This window comes from Coturnix japonica, chromosome 14 (genome assembly GCF_054131305.1).
Source record: "Coturnix japonica strain WE chromosome 14, WE-NBRP24, whole genome shotgun sequence".
Taxonomy (NCBI): Eukaryota; Metazoa; Chordata; class Aves; order Galliformes; family Phasianidae; genus Coturnix; species Coturnix japonica.
In genome coordinates, this window is record NC_140676.1 from 3,086,249 (window position 1) to 3,098,892 (window position 12,644).

Here is a 12,644-nt window from a genome sequence, read left to right on the forward strand (position 1 = left end):
AGAACTCAGCACTAAGTCAAGCAGACTAAAGGAAGCTTTTCTGTGTTAGACTTCCCCTTCAAATAATCTCTGTACTAATCCTTCTGAGACACAAACATTAATACCTTAACAAGGAACAAACACACAGGCAATGATGGCAGCATTTTCACCTACACAGATGTAAAGGGCACAACGAACAACACAGAAAGGATACTAGAGTAACCCAGAGCTACAGCTCTTCCACATGGAAGAGAAACCTAAATGGTTTTTGAATTGGTTTTTAACTGCCACTTAGGGTACAAGACTGTTAGCCCAAATTCAGCCACCATGTAATACAAGCATTTCCACATGTCTTGTTGTGGGGTTTGGGAGATCAAAAGCCAGAGCCTAGAAATGTCAATGCAGAAGGTTTCTGAGACTTCAGAACAAGCAGATATTCCAGAATATTATTTCTCAGCCAAAAAAAAAAAATAATAATAATAATAATAAAAAAATAGGAAAAGCTTTCCCTAAAAATCATTTTGCTTATTGAAATGCTGGAAGTAAATCTCCTGCTTACAGTCAAGAGCTGACAGCATTCACATCTCCAGCATCAGCTACTAGGACCTACACATCTGACCAAGAACAACCACAGAGATCACAGTAAGAGCTGAAACTGGACTTTAATCAAGAAAAAGCAAGGAAGCTTGACATACAATTTGTTTTTCTCAGCTTAAGAGAAGGAGGCATCTTCCTACAGGTAATAATAAAACATATATTCCAGACATCACAGAATAAAGCACAAACAGAATCTTAGCTGCTTCACACCAATCTCCTTGTACAGTACAGGAAATGAAGCACCCCAATCCCTGAAACATCATAGCAACTACAACAATTCACTGTGTGTAATTTAATGCATGCTTTACCCCTCAGAATCAAACTAAGAACCATCATTTTCATCAATATGCACAATTGTTTCCTTGCTCAAATTTGTATTTTAGTCTAAGGAGACAGTAACAGAAAAGGAAAGCCAACACAATTATAGAAAGCACCCAAACCCAGACACATAGTCCCAGTATGCTGATATATTAGTGGTAAAATACTTAGAAGACTAAAGGTCTGAGACCAGAAATACTTTTAGCTTCAAAACAAGGAGGATGAGGCAAGATTACAGAGGCTTAATGACTCTCAAGTGTAAAAGTTGATAAACCAATCCAGACACACTCAAGCTGCAAATGCAAAAAGAACTTAAGCGAAGGAATACCTGTGGAACCAGTTTCTTATCTTCATTCTGTATCACTTGTATCTTGGTTGAAATAATTTAAAAATAAATAAATAAATAAATAAATAAGCTACTTTCTGGTTAATTTGTCTGTCGTCCCAAACTCCTGAAGGAAAGCACCAATGAACAGTTACACGGGTGGGCTGACACACTCCTGCTCAAGACGCAGAGCTGCTGAGGGTCTCATCTGCTCCTCTGTTCTCCGGGCAGAGCCCAGGCTGGCCCTTCACTGGTCCAACACTGATCAGACTATTTTAAGATAAGCTAATTATGCCAGCACAGTATCTTATAAGCCAATAAGACTAAGCAGAAAAGACCATGAAGAATTAAAAGCAATGAAGTACGGATAAGACAGAAGCAAGAATTGTGATCGCAGCTATTTGAGATAAGAAGTCCAGAGGAATTTGAGTCTGGTGAGTGACTCGGGATATCTAAATACTTACATTCTCCTGCACCTAACAGTTCTAGCAGGCACCAAAGAGATCACACAGGAGGGGCTGCTGATCTTTACACCTTCAGAAAATTATTAATTCCTGCCTCAGAGGAACAGCACGAGATCTCTGTGGCTTGATTGCAGGCATTACCTACGTGCATGCACTCAGACAGCTACAAAAACAAATACAGATGCCTTAAAAACAAACAGATCTGCAGAAAAATCCTTAGCTTATGAGTTTGTTGCACAGAAAGTTTTCAAGAAGTTTATCTGCTCATCTCTTCATTAACATTTCACCAGAGGAATGAACAACGGAAAAGCAGGTTGAAGCCTCTTTAGAGAACAAGTCAGCCAGCACCTTCAGGAATATCAAGGTAGGTTTTGTTACTCAACAATTCAGCCTTAAAAATAATCCCACGTTTTTTATTTAGAAAAAAAAAAAAAGAAAGAAAGAAAAAAAAAGAAAAAAAAAAAAAGAAAGAAAAGCATTCAGGAAGTCCTCAGTAGAACACAGATATAATCACAGCCCATTCATCCTCATTAATAGCTTTGGATTTAGGCAGTGTCAGACAAGTACAACAGTGCAAGTACCAATTACTGGAGCATTTCAGGGGTGCTGCGGAGCTCAGGGCTCCTGGTACCTCCCTGGGCAGGCAGACACCTGTGTTGGTGTAATGTAAAGGGCCTGGGAGCAATGAGCTGTGTGGAAGGGAAGCTCTAGAAAATCAGCAAATAATGGAAAAAATAAAGGAAGCTCTGTAAGTTACTTGCAAAACCAGCACTTAGCTCCTACTGTTCAGAATACGTTGAAATTCAGTGTTTTTCACACTGAGGAAATAATGGAAGAGCTCCAGTTTCTCCACACATATTTTAGCATCATGAATAAAATGGGCTACAATCCACAGAATAACAATTTAAATATAAAGATTTTCTGTGCTCTTCCCCCACACCGCACTTCATGCGCTGCAGAGCAACACAGCCCTGATACTGGAATCCTTCCATCACATGAAACCATACAGGCTGTTCCTGCCTAGAGCCACTACTATAAGGACAGCCCAGAGATCCTTTAATGATTTCTGTCTCTTCCTACACAAAAAATAAGAAGGTAACAAGGAAAGAAAAAAAAATGGCAGCAGAACCCAAGAGCACCAGCGTTACACCAGCATGGCTCACTGTGACGTGTGTCCTTCAGCCCCGTGCCAACACACGATGGCTGTGCTGGGTCAGGAGCTCAGCCAGGACCCCGACTGCTGCACAAGCGTGCCAGGATCACCAGAGGGTGCTGCAGGGGCTCCTAACGTGCCGATGCAGCGCCTGGGTTTGGCTCACAAACAAGGGGCAAGTCCTTTGCTCTGGTTTTAAAAACCGTTTTTTATGTAGGCCTCTCAGTACTCAGAATTGCAATCTCCTCCTGAATGACCTCTTCTGACTCCATGTGAAGTGATTTTCTGAAAGAATCTGGTCTGAGTTTTTATGTAAGCATCTTGAGCTAACACATAACAGCGTTCGCTGTAAATACTCACGCACTTGACAGGAGGTTTCATAGACTAATCTAGGGCATTCTCAAAAGATAGCTCTAAAAGCAAGCATATCGCCAGCAGACTTAGCCTGACAGCCACAGAATGCCACCTCCTCAGCAAACAAGCACGGGGAGCCGACACATGGAGGAAAAAGAGGGCAAGGCGCTGATGTGGAAGCCTCACAGAACAGGCATGTCCAAAGTATCTGCACAAAGGCTTCCTATGAGCAGTGAGTGGGATAACCACGGGCTGCCAGGCCTGATCCCACCTCACTGTGAATCCAAGGCCCCTAACTAGATGTACCCCTGCAGGAGAACTCAATCAGAAGTCACCGTGAGCATCTTCCAGCAGGCAAAAAATAACATTTGATATTTTTACTCTTCTATAGCCCTATTTCATTTCCCTTAGAAGAAATTATTTTCCTTCTAAACTACTTCAACATTAATCATTCACGTCTTACATCCAAGAGGCCACCGAACAAGGAGCATGAAGTGATAAACAGTGACCAAGAGTTTGGGGTTTCGTTTTGTTAAAAAGGAAAGAAACACCCATTTGACAGAAGCGCTCTGTGCTGCCATTGCCTCGAACTTCAGTTTATTGTAAACCCATGACAAAGCCTGGATAACTTTCAGATTTCTCTGCGGCTTCCACCAAGAATAAGCACTCCGTGTTTCTATCTGATTCTGTAATGCACTCCAGTAAAACATCTTAAAATTCCAGTTAATCCAATTGACAGTTCCCCATTACTTTCTGATGGCTATTCATGACTGCAGGTTTCATTTTTATGACAGAGACAACGACGGCCTATTTAAAACTGTTAGCTGTCCTCTGATAAGCTAAAACGTTATTACATGTTCTACATGCTCCTTGGGAATGTTTAGAGCATTTGTGTTAACAACCAGAACTTCTGCAAATAACCCCCATTCCACCCCCCAAGCAGCAGTGAGCACCGCCCGCTCATAGAGCCCTTCTCTGCAGCCACACCGCTCCCCTGCCCTTGAAGGAGCTCTTCCAATGGAGTGCTTCCTCATGGGAACCATGAATACCTTTCCTGCTGGCACTTTTTTCCATAACTGAATCCAACAGCTCTCAAAATAAAGATCCTTATGTGCGATTCAATAACAAAAGGGAAGACACCACCACTGGGAATGCTAAGAACAAAATAAGGAAAACAACAAGAGAACAAAATAAATGGGGGGGGTGGGGGGGGGAGGGAAGAAAAAAAAGCCCTGGTGTTCTGAAAGAACAGGGAACATCAAGAAGTCTAAAGGAAATCCTTCTTCCGTACTCCACAACTCCAGCTCTCTAAAGCCAGCAGTCCAAGCTAACGTGTATCACCTAATCCAGACCTACCAAGTTAATTCTACAGCTTACGGGCTCAGAAAGCTTAGGAAAAAGCCATTTCCCTTTCTGGTACATGAAATGAAACAGTGCATCTCTCACTGTACTTTCTGCTTTCCCTTCTTTTACCTCACAGCAAAGCAGCTTCTGAGTACAGATTTGCAATTAAAACCTTGTGTTAACACCCATTAATTTAAATAATAAAAATAAAAACCAGCCAGTTACTAAAGAACTCACTGTATGACCCTCACTGTGTGACAGCGTAACACAAAGCGTGGTGATGAGGGAGCATCTCAGTCTCAGACGTTCTTGGAAGACTTGGAGCTCTGAAAGCTCACAGTGGAAAAAGCAGCACTTGGAATTGCTGAAGGCACCATCTTAGTGCAGCCACTCCTGTCAGCTCACAGCTCTAAAACAGGATGCGTGCAGTCCTGTCAGGAAGAGGGCAGCTGCTGTGAAAGAGTGATACCAAACCCGAGACATCCTTCATGTTGATAGCCTCGGTATTTCTGAGCTATCCTCCACAGTGAGACCATCAATTAAATAACATTCAAAACATCGGAGAAAGATGCACGCTTTATTTCGATACCTGAGGGGAAAAAGAAATCCTCATCACTAATATTACCACTTTCTCAGCCTCCTCAAGCCAAGCACTGCAGATTTTGCACAATCAAGGGAAAAACGAGCCAAGAGTCACTTTACCTTCCAGTGCTTTATTTAATGGACCTTTCACCAAGGGAAGTCTGCTCTGCCCCGCAGGCCTCTCACTCAACGTTCAGCACTTCCTCACTCTCTGGCCTCAAAACTGTAATCTCTCCACACTCCATCTTTCTGTGTTTCCAATGCCTTCCTCCGCATCAGAAGGGACACCAAAACCATCTCCTCTCAGCCTATTCCCTTGACTCCCTATGCCAATATCCTCACGGCAGAAATGTTTAACGGCGTAATGGCAGCACAGCTCAGTTACGGATGTGCTTACATAATCATACAGCTAAAAGTTTCCCGATTTATCCCTCTTGACCTTCTATAAATCATCACAGAAAATGACAAGACCAGGCCCAGGCACATCGGTACAGCACTCAATACAACCCTGAGCGCAGCTCTCACTGCACAGATCATGACAACACAGCCAGGCTCAGCACTCCTACAGCTCTATGGTTGGCCTTCAAACAACAGAAGTAACGTTAGCCCAATCCATGCAATCCTGACTTACAACACTGGAAGCAATCTGGTTTTCAAATGAGGCTGTTTCAAAATCACTTGCAGGGATTTAAAGGAAATGGAAAAAATCTTTCCCCTTCGGCCCCCTCCAACCACCATTGTGAAAGTATCATAAGCAAAGACGTAACTGTTCCACTCCCCTTTTTAGGTCACCTCCAGCCCCAACCGTGGAGGGAAACGTTTTTCTCACAATTACTGGCTCTTTATTTAAAAAAGTAATCACAATAAAAGATGCTTTGTCATCCATGACTGAGACACAGCTGCTTAACTCAAAGCCAGCACCTTTTCACAGCTATGCCTGGCTGTTAATTCCTGACACCCCTTTTTAACCTGACACACGTAAAAGTCACATCACTCAATAACCACCAGTGATGGCCCTGCTGGGCAGCAGGCTGCACACAGTGCACCCTTAAAAGGTCTCTGTTGGCTCAGACAGACTTCAGTGCAATTGCAGATCAATTCAGACACAGAGATGAGTAGGACAGGGAGCCTCCCTCGTTAAGCATTGCAAACAATACACTAGTTAGTGCCACGAAAAATTATTCAATTAATCACACTCTTACTACAGAGAATGTATTTTCTTCTCCTCGTAGGATTACATTCACACCAACACACGGGTAACAAACACCATGATGCCATCTGTACAAAAGGCTCCACTTCCCTCACATCAAAGTTTTGAGAAAAGATTGGCCACATGTTGGAGCTGCCTTTACCTGACAGCAGCTCCGGCCTTGTTCTTCCTGCAGCCTCAGACAAGGGGCGATGCAGAAGGAAGATTACCATCCATCATTAAACACATTCCAATTCAGTGAGAGCCCCGGCTGACAAGGAGCAGAGGGATGAAATGAAGGTGCCTTAGAATATATTCATTCCCCTTCGGTGTCAAATGGAAACGAGTGCATGCAGCACAGGGGTTTATTTCTCCAGATTTCCTTAATATGTTTCTTTTAGGAATGTTTCCCCCAAAACCACTGAACATCAGTTTAAACAATTGGGTTGATAAACAAAAATAAGGAGTGCCTTAACGTGGAAGGAGAAAACCCACACCCTTCCCTTCAACTCCATGAGCAGTCACTTGAAAGAACAAGTGTCAGAGTCAGAAAGCACGAGATGAGGGGAGTGGTGAAGGGTAGAAACCTACATCAGGAGTTTACCTGAAAATTAAGCAGGCAACACTACTGCAAACTACAAACCCTCCCCAGGATTAATTATTAGCTGGTGCTCCACCACAGAGCATGCAGTGTGTGTGTGTGCAGGGCTGGGATCACTGTTGTGTTACACAGCAGAAGCCCATCTTAAATGCTGAATAACGCTATTTTGTCCATTCATTAAACTCCAATATCAATGATCTGGTATCAATAACTTACAGTGTATTTTGCCTGGCTGATCTCAAAAAAAATAAGAAGAAAGAAGAAAATAAAAGCTCCTGGACTCATCTTTATAGGAAGGTCAACAAAATCAACTTTGAGGGGGAAAAAAAAAGGCATGTCCTGCTGTAATCTCACAAGCTGCACAGTGCACCAAGGCCGCAATGTAACCTCCATGGAGGAAACCCTCAGTGCAGGGTGTGAACATCTCCTCTGAAGGCACAGCAGTCCCACACGATGGCAGGAGTGAAACCCACATTCAATTCCACGTCAGGAACACAAGGCTTGTCCGCTCTACTAACTATTGCATCTGCCTTCAATGGCAGTAGTACAGTGTGTAGGAAAAAGATAAAGGAGGAATCATGCATTTATTTTCATTGGTTACTTTTCCAGAGCTGAAGGAATGGAATCTGAATAGAAGACACCAGAACTCCATGTTGTCATGGGCTGAGATTGTGACTTCTGTTCCGCATTAGTAATTAAAGAGAGCATTATTAAGTAGGTGAAAGAAAACTTTTCAAATATAAGAAAGTGAGAACTGAAAGCCACTTCGTGCATTAATAAGCTACACAGACTTTATGTCGGCACACGCTGTTCAAATTAACACAGCACTGCTCCAATGAGGAGGAGAAGCCAGTCGCAGTGCTGTGCCCTGCCATCAGCCTGCTGCCATGGCAGAACAGGCCTCAAGCCCAACTTCTACAGAGATTATTCAATATTGCGGCCTTCAAAAATCAAAATTAATAATTTAATGAGGTGAACGAAGCATGAAAACATACACTTTCAGAGAAACACCTCTTGAAAAATACATATTCAAGCTAAACTTCAGACTCCAGACACACCAGGCGTAGCTATCACAGCTCTCACAAACCCCACTGCTTCTTATGGAGGCAGCACACACAGCTGACAGAGCAGTGCCCATCACAGCCCTACAGCCACACAGCCACCCAGGTGTGAGCTGCTGCCGGCCTCTGCAGCAGCACTCAGCTCCAAACACACAGTGTGACCTCAAGGGCCCATCTGAGAAATCAGCTGCTGCTCTGAAACGAGCCCCTAAAAGCTCTGCTGCACACAGCAGCTGGGTTAAGGAAAACCACGTTCACTTCCAACTCAAGCGGGGTTTCTGAACAAGGCAGGTCTTCTGCCACAACTCCACTCTCCACAACTGTTTCAGCTTCCCATTCGGCCAAGTCCAACATGACTCAATGCTACGGAGCCATTTACTTCAGTGCTCACTTGTTTCTCCATCCCATGTTCTCAGAGGAAATAAAAGAACACTGTGACATTACAGCAATCTAAACCCAGGTATCTCAGTGTACACAGAGCATTCTATGGACCCCCTCATTTAAGGGGTCCATTTACAGTGTGTATTTACAGTCTAGATACACACTTGTCAATAGAGCAAAACATGTTCAAACTAAAGACCAACATATTTCCACCATAACTTCCTATCTGCGAATGCTTCCTCACAAACAAAACATGGAAACTGAATGCTAAGAACAGCCCCCAGGAGCTGGCACAGGCAGCAGGAGCTGCCATGCACCTCAATGCCACGATCCACCCCATCCCATCCCATCCCTCCCACCGAAGGATCCCTCCCTCTCACCAATGGAACTCTCCTACTACTACAGGCGGACGATGCCAACTACATACTTAGAGCAGAATTAAGAAGGAAAAAACAACTAACGAGGGCACTGGGGTACTTGGCTTCCTAAATTCCAAATCAGAACTATTATAATGCCTTCATGTTGAGGTTTGGTTCTTTTCCTTTTCCCGTTTTTGTGTTACTAGTGGAACTATAGAAGGCTGCTTTACAATTATGCTCTGCAGAGACCAAAAGGGCTCAAACCGTATCCTTCCTCCCCAGCCTTCCAAAAAGGCGTGTGGGTTTGCACACATTCTAGCACCTAAATGAAGAAAGCAGCCTGACAAGTGACCTCACAGCTCTCCCCCAAATGCAAACCACTCAGTGCTGAGGAAACACAAAGATTCCATTCTCGTGTGAGGCACCAACAAACGTTTGAAATGTTTTCTGAAGATGGGCAGGATAAGGGCTATGCTACAGCCCCTGAGAAGGATGGTTAGGTGCTGCCTATCACGAATAAAGAACAGAAATAACCATACGGATATCGGCACATAAATGCTAGCACTGAAAGCTGCCTCACACAGCACCGCAGTGAAGTTTGAAAGCTCCCAGCCCATCTCACGCTACATTACAACGCAACGGACCCTGAAAAAGGGTTAAAAGAAACACCGGGTCTGTTACCAACTCCACAGCAAACCAAGCATTATTATCCCCACAGCCCCATTTCTCCACCGTTCAGGACGGCTCACACCAGACCTACAATATAAACTCCCCCCCATTCCCAGCCCCGCACGAAGCTCCATATGACCCGGCCGCTCACCGCCGCTCCGCTCCGACCTCTCTCCTCCCTTCGGACGCCGCATCCCCCCGTTCTCCCATTTCTCCCATTCTCGAGGACTTTTTTCGCCTTCACCTCTCACAAAGGCTCCGTTCCTTCGCTCCGTTCCCTCCCCGAGAGGAAAAACTTCTCACCGCTCGCTCCCTCTGCCCTCAGCTCCCCGCGGCTCCGTGGCCTCGCACCCCGCCCTGTCCGCCCCCCCCGGCCCGTCTCCGCCGCCCCCTCCCCCTCTCATTCCCCCGTCCCTTCCTCCGCCGCCCGCCGGCACCTCCCGAGCGGAGCGGCCCGCAGGGCTCACAAAGCCGCTCCCCTCTCCGTGCCCTCCCTCCGGCCGCCCCCCTCGGCCGCTGCCCCCGCCCGACACCCGCCGTCCCGCCGCCCCTCGGCTCGTGGAGCTGCCCCCCACCCGCCCGCCCCATTCAGCACGGACCCCCCTCGCTCACTCACTCACCGTCCCCCCGCAGCCCCGCACCGCCCGCCGCCTCCTCCCCGCTGAGGCTCCTCAGGAGACACTGACACGGGCGCAGTGATACCGGCTGGGCGCTATTTTTGGGAAACAAGGCCCGAGAGCGGCCGGAACTACTTCCTCTGTCACTCACTCTTCATACACCTCAGCACTACCCGGGATGGATGTATCCTTCCGCCGTGTCCCCAGGGCGGGTTGAGGCGCTCAGACGAGCCGGGCCGAGCCGGGAGGAGGAGGACAGGGCAGGAGATAACGAGGTGAGTCCGCTCCGTGTGTCGGAGCGACCAACACCCCGGTTGTAGCGCCCGGCATCGCCGGATTATTTTGTTTTAGCACGGGGAGCGGCCGGGTCTACATTCTTCATGGCAGAGCCAATGGCGCGGCGCCGCCCGCCGATTGGGCAGAGCGGCTGAGTGAAGGGCGAGCTGCACCAATCGCAGCGCAGAGAGCTGCGGTAAGTCCCGCCCCTCAGCACGTAGATGGGAGGCGGGGCGTAACGAAACGTGGAGGCTTAGAGTGACAGGAGGGTGACCAATCGGAGAGAGGGAGTGGGAACAGACAGCCAATCAAAGCCCAGCAGAGGCGGGACTAGCGGAAAGGAAACACTGAGCCACGCCTCTTCGTCCCAGCAGCGGGGAGCGGCGCATGCGCACAAAGACTCACTGGGTCGGGCCGCTAGTGACGCACGTAACCAGGCCCGCCCCTACCGTGAGAAGGCGCATGCGCAAACGGGTAGGGCCGCGGCCCGGGGCGACGTGCCCGGGGTTGCCGTGGTAACGGCTGCGGCCTGCAACTCCGCCCTGCAACATAAGTTACCCGTGTAACTTATGCTCTTGTTCCTCACTCTATCATCCATAATACTTATAAAAATTAATACTATGAAACCAACCCTTGAGCATAACAGGCTGAGAATACATGGGAATACATAATAAGAGAATACATAAAATCCTGAATCATATATGAGAATACATAAAATCCAGAATCATACATGAGAATACATGAGAATACATAAAATCCTGGATTCTTTAAAGCTCTAAAGTCAGTAGGAGTCTGAATAACCCAGCCCCGAGCAAGGACTCCTGGTTATGCACATTAATTGTTTTCACTACGTAATCGTATTATTCTAAGCTGGCAAAAATAAAGCAGGAAGCCAAAGAGATAAATAATTGCTCCATAGAAGTGGCACTAGAAAAATAAGCGTAGCATGTGTTGCTCAAGGGATTTGTATATGCCTTGCAAACAATAGTTAAAGAGTAGAGCACTGAAATGCATCCCTCTCAATTGAAATGTTGCCTATGTAACAACTGAGAAAAGGAAGTGCAAAATGTGGTATCCCATTGAAATGACCAGTGTTGTTTTCCATACACAATGATTTGCTGCTACCTCTGCTTCAACAGTCCCCCTTGTTGGGACAGCAAGTGAAAAAGAATGGGTGGGAGGTAGGTCACGGATATTCTCATGTGTCAGAACAGCACAAATGAAAAACATCACTCCTCGGGGTGGACACAAATAAAACCGCAGCAGGAATTCTATATTAAAATGACTGAAATCACTCTGTGGTGTGACGGCCCTGTTCTGGGTTAGGTTTCATTTCCAGAACAACTGCAAAGGCAAAATACACCTGGATAATGCAAAGGATGCAAAGCTGTCAGTGACTGAAGCAAATCCACACCACAGAAACAAAAGAAGAAATAAAAGATCATCTTTATAAGACCAATTAATTTCTGGCCAAAGAAGCAACAACATAAAAAAGCCCCAGAGAATATCGTGCCTGTGTGCCAATATGACAATAGAGAAATTACCACAAGGATCTGCTAGGATGGTTCTTGAGAAATAAGAAAGCAACTGCTGAAGAACCCCATTTAAAATCTCCCTGGCCAAACAACAGGCCAGTGTAATTTCCATGATATCCTACAAGGAGAAGTAAATCCAGAAAGCAGAAAATAAAACAATAAGGAGAAAAATGACTTCAAAAATACAACACAGTAGTCGTAATTTTGACTGTTCAGCTGCGAGGCTCTCTAGTTATCATCCAGCAATAAGGCTTTGCTGTGCGTTTCTGTTCCAGTGCATTTCCACCCACCCACTCAAAGCGTTTTAAAGACAGCAGCACCAAAATCTTATCTGCTCTTTTAACTTACATTCTCAGACCTTCTCACAAAACACTCCAGAGAGATGTACCATGGCTGCTCCACACTCGACCTTTCAAATATTTCTTATATTCCAAAAAACAACGTTTTCATCGTTATTCTAGAGAAAAAAAAAATCAGACCTCATGCTTCTAAAGGTGAACTTTGCATTATAAAACAACACAGGGTTTTTTAAAACTATGGATAGGAGGAGTAGGGAATGCTAGATAGCTTCAGCTTATTTGTCAAACAATTCACCTATCCTTGCAGGGAGGAAGGGTCTAAGAACAAGCTTTTAGGAACAAGGTTTCACAGGCCAGATTAAATCCTAACATTGTTTCACTTACAATGGTGGAAGTACTCCATGAACAAAGATTTTTTTTAAAGGCCTACTTATTGCAACAAAACCAAATTGTACTGGTAGCATTTCAGGATGGAAACTTTCATGAGAAACAAAGGACATGAGAAGGGGAGACTCCTACCTATGGAGCAGGAAGCCACAGA

The 12,644-nt window shown here is 45.6% G+C and overlaps 1 protein-coding gene and 1 long non-coding RNA gene across 41 annotated transcripts in view; one reads left to right on the plus strand and one right to left on the minus strand.

The window, feature by feature from the left end:
- MEF2A (myocyte enhancer factor 2A) overlaps positions 1-12,644 on the minus strand; it is an 87,635-nt gene that overhangs the window by 64,762 nt on the left and 10,229 nt on the right. For 25 of the 40 annotated variants that reach the window (XR_014934266.1, XR_014934267.1, XM_085515296.1 and 22 more), the window contains exon 1: positions 9,997-10,073. The exons of 2 other annotated variants lie outside the window; for them this stretch is intronic. The gene's annotated coding sequence lies outside the window, so the exon portion shown is untranslated. Of the gene's footprint in view, positions 1-9,527; positions 9,744-9,813; positions 10,074-10,144; positions 10,403-12,152; positions 12,262-12,644 lie in introns of those variants that run through there. 13 more of the 40 variants (XM_085515302.1, XM_085515289.1, XM_085515305.1 and 10 more) reach the window with 8 other exon arrangements.
- LOC146758434 (uncharacterized) overlaps positions 10,134-12,644 on the plus strand; it is a 32,984-nt gene continuing 30,473 nt past the window's right edge. The window contains exon 1 of the long non-coding RNA XR_014934285.1: positions 10,134-10,268. This is a non-coding gene — a long non-coding RNA (uncharacterized LOC146758434). The remainder of the gene's footprint in view (positions 10,269-12,644) is intronic.